General features: G+C 43.1%; 1 non-coding gene across 1 annotated transcript; it reads right to left on the bottom strand.

Moving 5' to 3' along the window:
- Window positions 1-9,006: 9,006 nt before the first annotated feature.
- Window positions 9,007-9,079, bottom strand: Trnak-cuu (transfer RNA lysine (anticodon CUU)). Its single transcript has one exon. It is a non-coding gene; the product is annotated as a tRNA-Lys (tRNA).
- Window positions 9,080-12,617: the final 3,538 nt, after the last annotated feature.

Genomic DNA, 12,617 nt, shown 5'->3' with positions numbered 1-12,617 from the left:
AGTCCTTTAGCGTCCTTACCCATCCCTAGCAGTTCTTCAGCGTCCTTACGCATCCTTAGCAGTCCTTCAGCGTCCTTACACATCCCTAGCAGTCCTTTAGCGTCCTTACACATCCCTAGCAGTCCTTTAGCGTCGTTACACATCCCTAGGAGTCCTTTAGCGTCCTTACGCATCCCTAGCAGTCCTTCAGCGTCTCTACACATCCCTAGCCGTTCTTTAGCGTCCTTACAGATCCCTTGCAGTCCTTTAGCGTCCTTACACATCCCTAGCCGTCCTGTAGCGTCCTTACACATCCCTAGCAGTCCTTCAGCGTCCTTACACATCCCTAGCAGTCCTTTAGCGTCCTTACACATCCCTAGCCGTCCTTTAGCGTCCTTAGGCATCCCTAGCAGTCCTCTAGCTTCCTTACACATCCCTAGCTGTCCTTTAGCGTCCTTACACATCCCTAGCAGTCCTTTAGCGTCCTTACACATCCCTAGCCGTTCTTTAGCGTCCTTACACATGCCTAGCAGTCCTTTAGCGTCCTTACACATCCCAAGGAGTCCTTCAGCGTCCTTACACATCCTTAGCAGTCCTTTAGCGTCCTTACCCATCCCTAGCAGTTCTTCAGCGTCCTTACGCATCCTTAGCAGTCCTTTAGCGTCCTTACACATCCCTAGCAGTCCTTTAGCGTCCTTACACATCCCTAGCAGTCCTTCAGCGTCGTTACACATCCCTAGGAGTCCTTTAGCGTCCTTACGCATCCCTAGCAGTCCTTCAGCGTCCTTACACATCCTTAGCCGTTCTTTAGCGTCCTTACAGATCCCTTGCATTCCTTTAGCGTCCTTACACATCCCTAGCCGTCCTGTAGCGTCCTTACACATCCCTAGCAGTCATTCAGCGTCCTTACACATCTCTCGCCGTCCTTTAGCGTCCTTATACATCCCTAGCAGTCCTTTAGCGTCCTTACACATCCCTAACCGTCCTTTAGCCTCCTTACACATCGTTAACCGTCCTTTAGCGTCGTTACACATCCCTAAAGCTATCTAAAGAATTTCCTATTATCATGCAGCAGAGGTGTGGTTTTACTCGTCGTCTTTATGATTACTTGATAACTGGCATCTATCAAGGTCAGAACTTTATGGAATTATCTGAAGGCATTGCATCCATGAACTACAGAGAGTACCTGAGAAATAATCGAGACGTAACGGAGGAGACTGTAGATGTCCTAACTAACAGTCCCTTTATTTCTTATCCTAGCAACGATAAAGTGATGGATTTCTTTCTTATGCAGTTTGAACGTAATAAAGAACTGTGTGAAAATAACATGATGAAGCTTACGGAAAAAGTATTATCATTTGACCGTACATTTAAAACAAGTAAACACGTTGGCGTTATCCGCGAGGACGGCAAATTTGTAGGCCAGTTTCAAAACCTCTTTATAGGCGTAAATGAAATCGGAGAACTTTTGACTTGGAGATTTACAAAGACACCTTCTCTTTTAGAAATTATAGATATGCTTAAAGAGCTGAAAGCCAGACATGACAGAGCGGGCAAGAAATTGAAAGTGAAAATCGTAGACGACTGTTGCCGTACAATGAACTTATACGAACAGACATTTCCAGGGGTGAAATTGACTTAGACTTATTTCATACTTGCATGTGAGTTATACAAACAGTACCCGGAAAAGCGAAGCTTATTGTAATCAGTTTGCAAATGAATTTTTCCTTATTTTCCGACAAGAAGGAGACTTGGGTTGCGAAAGAACCAAGAATACAGCATTTCCGGACGAGATCGAGTCTAATCTTGAACGAAACTCTCGATCAAATTGAAAACTTGCGCAAGCACATAAGAAAGGGTTGTCTTTCCGAAATACCGGTTGGCTGTGGGACTGAAATAAACGAAAGACTAAAGAAGGAACATCAATCGATCTCTACTGTGCGGAGTATCAAAAATTGGACCTGAGCTGGCCGTGGCGGTCATGGCTTGTGCGTTGTACGCATGGAATTGTAAACGCAGACTGAAAAGATTGCTTAATGAAAGAACAATTCCGGTCGTGCCAATCGGATTAGAGACATTACAGACTCAAACACCTATAATTCAATCTCATATGACGGCTGTAGGTTCACTGTCGACACCATCGTGTCCAGATCTTGGAACTGCCACGGAAATAGAACTCCAGCCAAGTACACAAACAGTGTTTGCTAAAGCGAATTCCGTTGAAGAAGTAAAAAAAGAACCAACCCCAGTCTACATTTTGCAACGGGTGTTACACATACAAGATTTCATCAACAGTTCGACTGCAAAATGTAACAACAAAACAGTTGATCTGATTGACCTGCTCTGGAGCATAAATTTGTCGGCACTTGACCTCTTGACGGTTAGGGATGTGTAAGGACGCTAAAGGAGGGCTAGGGATGTGTGAAAACGCTAAAGGATGGCTAGGGATGTGTAAGAACGCTAAAGAACGGCTAGGGATGTATAAGGACGCTAAAGGACGGCTAGGGATGTGTAAGGACGCTAAAGGACTGCTAGGGATGTGTAAGGACGCTAAAGGACGGCTAGGGATGTGTAAGGACGCTAAAGGACACTTAAGGACGGCTAGGGATGTGTAACAATGCTAAAGGATACTTAAGGACGGCTAGGGATGAGTAAGGACGCAAAAGGACGGGTAGGGATGTGTAAGGTCGATAAAGGACTGCTAGGGATGTGTAAGGACGCTAAAGGACGGCTAGGGATGTGTAAGGACGCAAAAGGACGGGTAGGGATGTGTAAGGTCGATAAAGGACTGCTAGGGATGTGTAAGGACGCTAAAGGACGGCTAGGGATGTGTAAGGACGCTAAAGGACGGCTAGGGATGAGTAACGTCGATAAAGGACTGCTAGGGATGTGTAAGGACGCTTAAGGACTGCTAGGGATGCGTAAGGATGCTAAAGGACTGCTAGGGATGTGTAAGGACGCTAAAGGACAGCTAGGGATGTGTAAGGCTGCTAAAGGACGGCTAGGGATGTGTAAGGACGCTAAAGGACACTTAAGGACGGCTAGGGATGTGTAAGGACGCTAAAGGACACTTAAGGACGGCTAGGGATGAGTAAGGACGCTAGAGGATGGCTAGGGATGTGTAAGGACGCTAAAGGACGTTAAAGGACGGCCAAGGGTATGAAAAGACGTTAATGGACGGCTAGGGATGTATAAGGCCGCTAAAGGATGGCTAGGGATACGTATGGACGCTAAAGGATGGCTAGGGATGTGTAAGGACGCTAAAGGACGTTAAAGGACGGCCAAGGATATGAAAGGACGGTAATGGACGGCTAGGGATGTGTAAGGACGCTAAAGGACTGCTAGGGATGTGTAAGGACGCTAAAGGACGGCTAGGGATGTGTAAGGACGCTAAAGGACACTTAAGGACGGCTAGGGATGAGTAAGGACGCTAAAGGACGGCTAGGGATGTGTAAGGACGCTTAAGGACGGCTAGGGATGTGTAAGGACGCTAAAGAACTGCTAGTGATGTGTAAGGACGCTCAAGGACGGCTAGGGATGTGTAAGGACGCTAAAGGACGGCTAGGGATGTGTAAGGACGCTGAAGGACTGGTAGGGATGTGTAAGGACGTTAAAGGACTGCGTAAGGACGCTAAAGGACGGCTAGGGATGTGTAAGAACGCTTAAGGATGGCTAGGGATGTGTAAGGACGCTTAAGGACGGCTAATGTTGTGTAAGGACGCTAAAGGACGGCTAGTGATGTGTAAGGACGCTCAAGGACGGCTAGGGATGTGTAAGGACGCTAAAGGACGGCTAGGAATGTGTAAGGACGCTAAGGACGGCTAGGGATGTGTAAGGACGCTAAAGGATGGGTAGGGATGCTAAAGGACGCTTAAGGCTGACTAGGGATGTGTAAGGACAAGGATGGCTAGGGATGTGTAAGGACGCTTAAGGACGGCTAGGGATGTGTAAGGACGCTAAATTACGGCTAGGGATGTGTAAGGACGCTAAAGGACTGCCAGGGATGTGAAAGGACGCTAAAGGACGGCTAAAGGACTTGAGGAACGGTACATTATGGGGTATCATATATAAAGTACCTACCGTCTCGTGGAATCGAGGCTTCAGGTCTACACTGTTTTTTTGGGAAAACACTGCATCGAAAAAGAGGACATTACAGAGTCTGGCATGTATATATTATAAAGCAAACTCGGTCCATCCAAAAAGTTAAGTGCTCTTTTCCCGCGCTATCGTTAGGGTGAGGAGGAAAGGCTTTCATCGACTTGTGATTTATCTTTGTTATGATGTCTTCAATTTCTGTTTTTGCTGCCGTTTACATCAGGCACTGACAGAACGGGATTTTTTTATAGATGGAGTGAAGCTTGTGCGTCTTCCCTGTTCTCTATTTCAGATGAGATTGGCCTTTCATGTAAAGCCTGCTTTGCACTGACAAAGAGAGTCTGTTGGCTCCGTTCCTTTTTGCTACCACATAGTCGTAGGGTGGAATTTCGGAAAAGTCTATTTTGTACCTGTGGCTGCAACGCTTTACGCCATAAAGACTATTCCAAGCCAAAGGTGAAACTACGTTAATGGGCTAATAGTACAAGAAAACCAAACCAAACAAAGGACGTTTCAACCGCTGTAAAACTTCCGTGTAAAAATAACCAAAAATCCCAATTATACTCCGGGAAATTAAATTGATTGGGCACCGCAAGTGTTATTACTTCAGTCTGTTGCATTAGGTCAGTTTGACTTCTAAATTTGAAGTCACGTTCTAACGTTCGTGACTCCCTGGACATATTTCAAGAACAATATCTGACAGCTATGCTCGAGCCCAATGACTCATCAACCCTGTTCGGTTCTTGAACGAGGGGCATTTCAAGCTTGAACATACTGTGATGTTGCAAATCTTTATAGTTATTATCATGGGTGCAGTGGGAAAGGACGATCAAAAGACAATTGAAGGGCCAACGGGAAGCCACCACGCCACTGTTCGTTGACAATCCACCCCCCCCCCCCCCCCACATGCTTCCCAATGACTGCAATAGCTCCCGTAGCACAGTAGGTTAGAATGTCGTACTTATAAGTAGTACTTGAAACGGTCACCAATGGTGCTGAAGTAATGAGAAGGTCACGGGTTCGATCCCGCCGGGAGCAAATTATTTTTTTCATACAGACCGAGACTGTTGTGAAAGTTTCAACGCTCCCTTTGACCAAAGACATTGAAACTATGTTACCATGGTGCTATTGCGGTAAGAGGTTGATCGAATCTCGTGGAGTAACGGCAAAGTCAGACTAAAAGTTTTAAATCCTACAAAAACAAGGCTTAAACTGACCAAATTCAGCTAATCGCCCACAAAGAGCTTTCATCATTATGCCGGCTGAGTTTTCGATGTGTTCTCAACCAATATTTGCATTTGAAGGGAACATGCATTGCAGCATGTTTGTAGGAATGCAAGTCAGTTCGATCGAAAGTTGTTTCGATCGAAGGTCGTTTCGATCGACAAAAGTCGATTCGATCGAAGACAAGAGTCATTTCGATCGAAGACTGTAACAATTGCTTAAGTGTATTGAACTTACTATTTATCAAATCTGTGTAAAAATATTTCCTGATACAGTTAACTTCGGAGTTGTGGAAAACACATTCTTGAACCTTGGTCTTCCGCAAGCCGTCTGTTTCCATATTTGGTATATCTGTTCCAATCGCAAGTGTTTTCAACAGCGTTTAATCTCTTTTCGCTCGGTTCTCATTGAAAGTGACAATACTTGTTCGTTTCATCATGGTAATAAAATATTAAACCCCGTGTTTCAGTGTACGCACGTTATAGCGAATAGCTAATTGAGCATTGCCGATCAGGAACGCCGAGAAAGAAACGGCGGCAACAAAGGAAATCATCAATTGAACACCGCGTTTCCGCGTCGCGCATATTACTTCGCGCAAACATTACACAACACAAGAACTTACATTATCTATACGATTGCAAAAATGTAGTTTTTATAAACATTTACTCTTCGATCGAACTGACTCTTGCCTTCGATCGAACTGACTTTTGGTTTCGATCGAAACGACCGGTTACCGTTTGTAGGCCTTTAAACGGCTGTCCTGTTCGGTCTCGAGGCGATGCGGGGAGGGGTTTTGCCTTTGGCGAATTTTGATTTGGTGGCGTTCGCAATTCAGTTCGCCATTTAAGAGAAAAAGTGACATTTTTTCAAAATTGCCATTTTATGTAAGAATGCGTCTATCCAAACTTGAACCCGGAATCTTCGGGTTCCTGTGTCTCATAAGAGGCCGACGCTTTAACCTTCAGGCCACGGAGGCAATCTTTGATGCACTGGTGTGTTGCAGTCAACAATCCAAAGGTAAGATGAACGAACTACTGATTCGGGATTCGATGATTAAAGTGATCGAAAAACCAAAACTCTCTAAATCTCAGATGTTTAAGAAAATTTGTTTTAAAAGGTGCCAAGATAGCTACTATTAGAGATCAACTTATTCCTCCGTTATACCACACTGGTTATGATCATGTAATTTTTTTACGCTGGAACGAATGACCTAGCCGTATCTCAACCCGATGATATAGTTAGTGGCTTGACTGAATTGACAAGATATCGATCTCGCGGTTCATCAACAGAAGGGATATGAATGCAAATGAGAAATTTTTGCGTAGTGCTACAAACAACTCGATGAAAAGAATTCGTGTCTCGACGGCTAGACTTTTATTCACTATACCCGAATAAGAATAGAACACCTTAAAAATAACGGCATTCACCTGAATGGTGACGGAGTGAAGATTTTGGCCAGGAATTTCATTGGGGCAGGCATGTGAAGTGCAAATCAGGAAAACACTAGTGAGATACGGACCTTATTTGGAAGTTGGAACGAGCTCTGAGCAAGATAGCTCAACACCCGTCGAGAAGTTAGTTTTAAAGGTCAAACCACTCTCAGCTCGTCTCTTTACAGTACCGACCTCTTAAGTGAAATATAAAAAAACAGGGGTTTTAAATTAGCTGCAATTAATATTGACGCTATTAACCGTGAACGCCAAAGTAAGTCTCTAATATTCCCCACTCTAATGTCGGTTTCAATGATTACATTAAGCCTGCTGACTGTAGCTTTGCTCTTAGGGAGACCCTCTGAGGTGTTGTAGAACATTTATTAGTTCCCTACGGGTGAATAGGGTCACAAGATTGGATGGCGTTTCTGAAACACTTTTGAAAGAAACTGGCCCAGTAATCATACCTTCTCTCATGCAGGTAATAAGTTTATCTGAACCTAACAACTACAGGGCCATGTCCATCTTACAAATTGGTAGTAAAATAATCGAGAAGGTCATTTTCAATCAACTTTATGAATAAAATAGCAACAGTATGCTGGTAAGTAGTTCGCAGCACGGTTTAAGACCAGCGCATTCTACCCTAGTTGACTGCCCTGCGTGAAGCTACTATCAATTGGAACCTAGCTAAATATTGATAACTGACGGCCAAATTAATGGAGTTCTATTTTTGGATCTTTAAAGAAAGACTTTGATACAGTTGACCACAGCATACTATCGAGGACGCTGCAGTTCTATGGGCTTGACTTGCATGCACTTAAGTGGCTCAAATCATACCTACCAAATCACTTTCAGAGTACATATGCTAATGAGATTCTGTCGGACTACTTTCCTTTCAGTTGCGGGGTCCCACAAGGATCTGTACTTAGACCCCTATTGCTCTCATTTATATAAATGACCTTCAAGAATGCAAGCTATCATCATCTGTACTTATGTATGTTGATGATACGTTCCTTACTTTCTACGCTGATGACTATGCAACTCTTGAAGAAAAGTTAAACGAAGATATTAAAGAGGTCCAAAAATTGTTACATTCCAATAAGTTCACATTAAATGTCAAAAAGTCAAAATATATGACTACTGCAAGTCACTATAGACTGATGCATTTAAATGAGGAAAAAGCTGTGTACTACTAGGTTTACGTACAAGGAACCGTATCTCAGTTGGTTAGAGCGCCAGTCTTGTAAACTGGCGGTCATGGTTAGAGCGCCATCGGTACCTTGGGCTTTATTGATGACCGGGTGAGGTTTTTTGAAATCTGAAGTCTATGACAATCTGTGTAGCTGTACATAATTCCGTAAATTGGAATGTTTTAATGAGCTCAAATCCTTCTTACTAAACAAAGCAGAAGATCATGTGTATTAGAGCATCTTATTTCGGTTAGAGCTTCGAGAAACAACCTTAATCGATTGAGTCAGAGTGGGAAATTAACCTTGGAAGGTACACAGACCCATGACTCCTCTTTTCAAAGCTAGTATTTCACCTTTGATCAAGTTATCAGCAAAACCTCTCTTTACCTAAGCTCTGGTGATAATTTCATGGCCATCGTCGTCCATTTTTGTACCTTTCTATTATAAAGTTTCAACTGAAGGTCCTTCAGTGATGTAACGTTGTGGCAGTTACGATTTCGCCAAAGAGCAGGCGGAAACAATTTAACCGACGAGTTTCTTAAAGTAGTAGGCTTCAATTTCGGAAAAGTAGTTTTTGTACCTGTAGCCGCAACGCTTCATGTTATGACTTTTCCAAGGGGTGAACCAAACTGAAGTAAAACTTTGTTTATTGGGCTAGTTCGTCATCACTCGAGCATCAGTTCCTTCTCCCCGTATGGAGAATAGGGCCAGAAATCATGCTCCTCCAAGATACCCTGTTTGCTGCCGCCGATCCTGCCTCAGCCCAAGAGTTGAAACCCATTGCCATTCGCTCCTTCTCCAACTTTCTTTAGGTCTTGGGCTAGTAGTTCAAGAAAACCAAACCAACCGCTGTGAATTTTACATGCATAAATGCGAGCCAAAATCCGAATACTTGTGGAAATTGAGTAGGATGGTGTTATTACTTCTGTTGCCTTAAGTCAGTTTGACCTCTAACTTTTGCTTTTTAAGTCAAATTCTAAAATCCGTGACTCCCTGGACATCTTTCAAGTTTTTACTCCACAAAAAGTAAAATTGATGACTTCCGCAAGAAGGGCACTGAGTGTTAGTCAGCCAATAAAAAAACATAGCGCCCAACGTGGGGCTCGAACCCACGACCCTGAGATTAAGAGTCTCATGCTCTACCGACTGAGCTAGCCGGGCTCCTTGCGGTACATCAGCTGGCGGAGCGTTGAAGAACCATATGTGACTGGCATGCTTAGGCTTAGTGAAGCTCATCCAAGGGCGTAGCTAGGGGGGGGGGGGGGGGGGTTTTTACTCAAACAACCTACAATATTCAGGTTGCGAAAATGCGAGTACCCTCTGTTTGACACAGTGTGTGTGTTCGGTTCTTGAACGAGGAGCATTTTGGGCTTGATCATCCTGAGATGCTGCAAAACTATTATAATTACTATCATGAGCGCTGTGGGTCAGGATGATCGAAAGGGCCAGCGGGAAGCCACCACGCGGTTAGTTGACAGTCCACCCAATCCACATATAGCCGCCATAGCTCCCATAGCACAGTAGGTTAGAGTGTCATATATACTTACTCATGATAAGCAGTACTGGCAATGGTCACCGACGGTGTTGAAGTAAGGCAAAGGTAGCAGTTTCGATACCCGCCGCGAGCAACTGTATTTTAACGACTGTGATAGTGGTGCCGATTTTAATGTCAGTTGACAACGCTTCATTTGAAATTATGTTACCAGAGGGTGTGAATGGGGTTAACCGACTAGCGACAAAGGTCTAGAAAATATTACTGACTACCGACAAAACGAGGAAACAATTACCGACTAGCTACAAAAAAATTAACTGGGATTTACCGACAACCGACAAAGGTCGCAGTGCGCGCGGCAGTCAAAGTGCTATCCTGACAATCATTTGCCCTTTCACCGGAAAAGGTGCATTTCTGTGAGTAAATGACGTTGTTGTTGATCAACGCTGTCGAAAGAACGCCACCAAAGCCTTTTTTCTTGAAGTTAACACAAATAATACATTATCAATACAGTTTCAATGACTTCTTACACTTGAGTCGAAAATACCAGAATTCGTCAGAAAATAGTTAAGAAAAGCGTAAATAACAGCCAAAGCACAATAGCTTCCGTGCTTTACAGTGATAAATTCGCGCAAAACATGGGAAACTATCAATGAAGTAACACGCCGCAAATCAGATAACGCTAGAATAAATGAGCTCAAGTTGAGCTCAATGGAACGAGATTGACTAATTCGACCAAAATCGCAGAGGGTTTTAATAACCTTTTCACAAAAAAATGGACCCGAAATGTCCAGGCATATAGAAGAAGTGGGCACCTCGTTCAATGAGTTTGAAACCATACCAGTATCTGTTTTAGTTTCCAGCGTGTAACTCAATTGCACGTTTTGGCCCATCTAATTAAATTTTCCAAGAGAAATGTGACAGGTCTTTATTCTGTGTCAGTCAGACTTTTAAAAGAATGTTCAGATTTAATCTGCCGATTATCAACTAAGATATTCAATCAATCGATAGACACTGGTATTTTCCCCGATGAATGGAAGAATGCAAGAACCACGCCTCTTTTAAAGAAAGTTAGAAGTAGGAGTGATCCTTCTAATTATCGACCGATATCGATTACCCCGGTTGTGGCCAAGGTTTTCGAGGGCATTGTTTATGATCAGTTGTATCATTATCTAACTGAAAGCAATCTTTTCAGTAGACATCAATCTAGTTTCCGCTCGCTTCATTCTACAGTTACTCCCTTGATTAAAGCGACTGATAACTGGTCTCTTTTTTTAGATCTTAAGAAGGCATTCGATACGGTGGACCACACTATTCTTCTTTCAAAATTACAAGGTTGTGGTATTCAGGGTTCACTAACTAATGGTTTTATCTGTTCTTATTTAAAGAACAGAACCCAGACGTGTCTAATAGATGTTAATAAATCGTCCAAAATGTTCCGTCTCTTTGTTCGTCCACAGGGAACGACTCTTGCGCCTCTTTTATTTCAATTATATATAAATGATCTGCGTAATTGTCTCCACCATTCCCAACCAAGAATGTACGCCGATGAGACTATTATTACCTTTACTGGTAGCGATGTTACTGAAATAAATAGTCATATCAATCTTGATCTGAAGAGAAACCGTTTGTGGCTTACAGACTGAATTCCTACTGATTGGTTCGAAACAAAGGTTATTACATTTTATTATATCTCTCAGATAGTACGGGCGCTGTAATTGGCTAAATTAGTGGGCCGTATTCTACAGTACGGCCCGCTGTACAGCCCGCTAAATTTAAAATTTCGACAAAACATCATCTAGCGAGTTTTTCATGTCATTTCTGTTGCAAAAACTTGTACTGAAAACTGTTTGAATCTTGCAAGCAACTATTTCAAACTTAACAGCCAAGAAGATTTAGTTTTTGGGATTTTGGCTCGGCATTCTTTGTGGCAGTTGAACCTTCCGCTTCACTTTGACTAGTTTCCTTGCCCACGCGCCGGTTAACCTCATAGATATAATAAATATCTTACTAACCTCGTTTTCTCGGTCCGTACTGTAAGTTACGGACCGAGTTTTTCCCCGTTGATTTATGGCCCGCGCGCTTCGGGCTTGGGCCATAAATCAACGGGAAAAAACTCGGTCCGTAACTTACAGTACGGACCTCGAACTCGGTTAGTAAGAGGTATGTACAGCAAATCCCACTGCCACAATCAACCAGTTTCCCATAAGCCTCGACTGCAAAATTCTTGTACATATTGACGAAAATCTTACTTGGGAGTGTCATATCAATGAGCTTTCAAAAAAGAGTGCTTGTGGTGTAAGTGCCATATTAAACGTATTAGGTAATCGATCCCATATAAGACTCTACTCGACATTTACAATTCACTAGTCCAACCACATCTTGATTACTGTAGCTTGGTATGGGGAGCCTAGTTCTAAGGGTCTTCCTCAAAAGTTACGAAAATTACCAGATCGGGCTGCACGCGTCGAAACTTTTTCAAATTACGATCGTAGTACTGGTGAATTTTTGCGGATGGTAAATTGGGTTAAACTGGTCGGTCAAAGCCTTGTCAATAAATCAGTGTTGATGTATAAGATTGTAAATAATATGGTTCCGGACTATCTTAGTTCGTACTTTTTCTTCCGTTCCGATACTTTAACCTAAGGACATAGTGACTGCGTTTGCTCCCTCCGACACTAGTTAAAGATGACGGTTTTTCGCGACCGTAATCCAGTTTGACGGGGTGAACTCCTGTGGAGCTTCAACTCTCAAGTTAGGTTTACCGAACCCCTCTTGTTGCAGTTTTAAAGCGACGAGTTTCCTTTCTTCATCGGTTCTTGAATCAAGTCCACATAATCCTTCAAGGATTCTATTGTTTGTATAAAGTAAGTGAATTTGCATTTGAATCGCGTAGTGAAAGCGACGTTGCCACATGTTGTTGGTATTTGTTCATTGAGAGATTCAATCTGGTCCCTCCAACCCTGAATTTTACCATACCAATACTATTCTTTACAGTTTCTAGATCCTTTGACAGGATTTAGGTATCGTTGGCGTTTTTCTTCAGTTTTGATATTTACTCCATCCAAACACCATCTCTGCTTTATCAGGCAACGTTTATCTCAAGTCACAAGATAGGCGTATTTCTTTCCTTCCTGGCTTCGGCATGGATACCACCCACATGACGATTCAAACAGTGATTCTTCCCCCACCAGCAGAATCGTCAGT

This window comes from Montipora foliosa, chromosome 4 (assembly GCF_036669935.1).
Source record: "Montipora foliosa isolate CH-2021 chromosome 4, ASM3666993v2, whole genome shotgun sequence".
NCBI classification, from domain to species: Eukaryota; Metazoa; Cnidaria; class Anthozoa; order Scleractinia; family Acroporidae; genus Montipora; species Montipora foliosa.
Note: the sequence above shows the minus strand (reverse complement) of the source record. Positions and strands in the feature narration are given on the sequence as shown.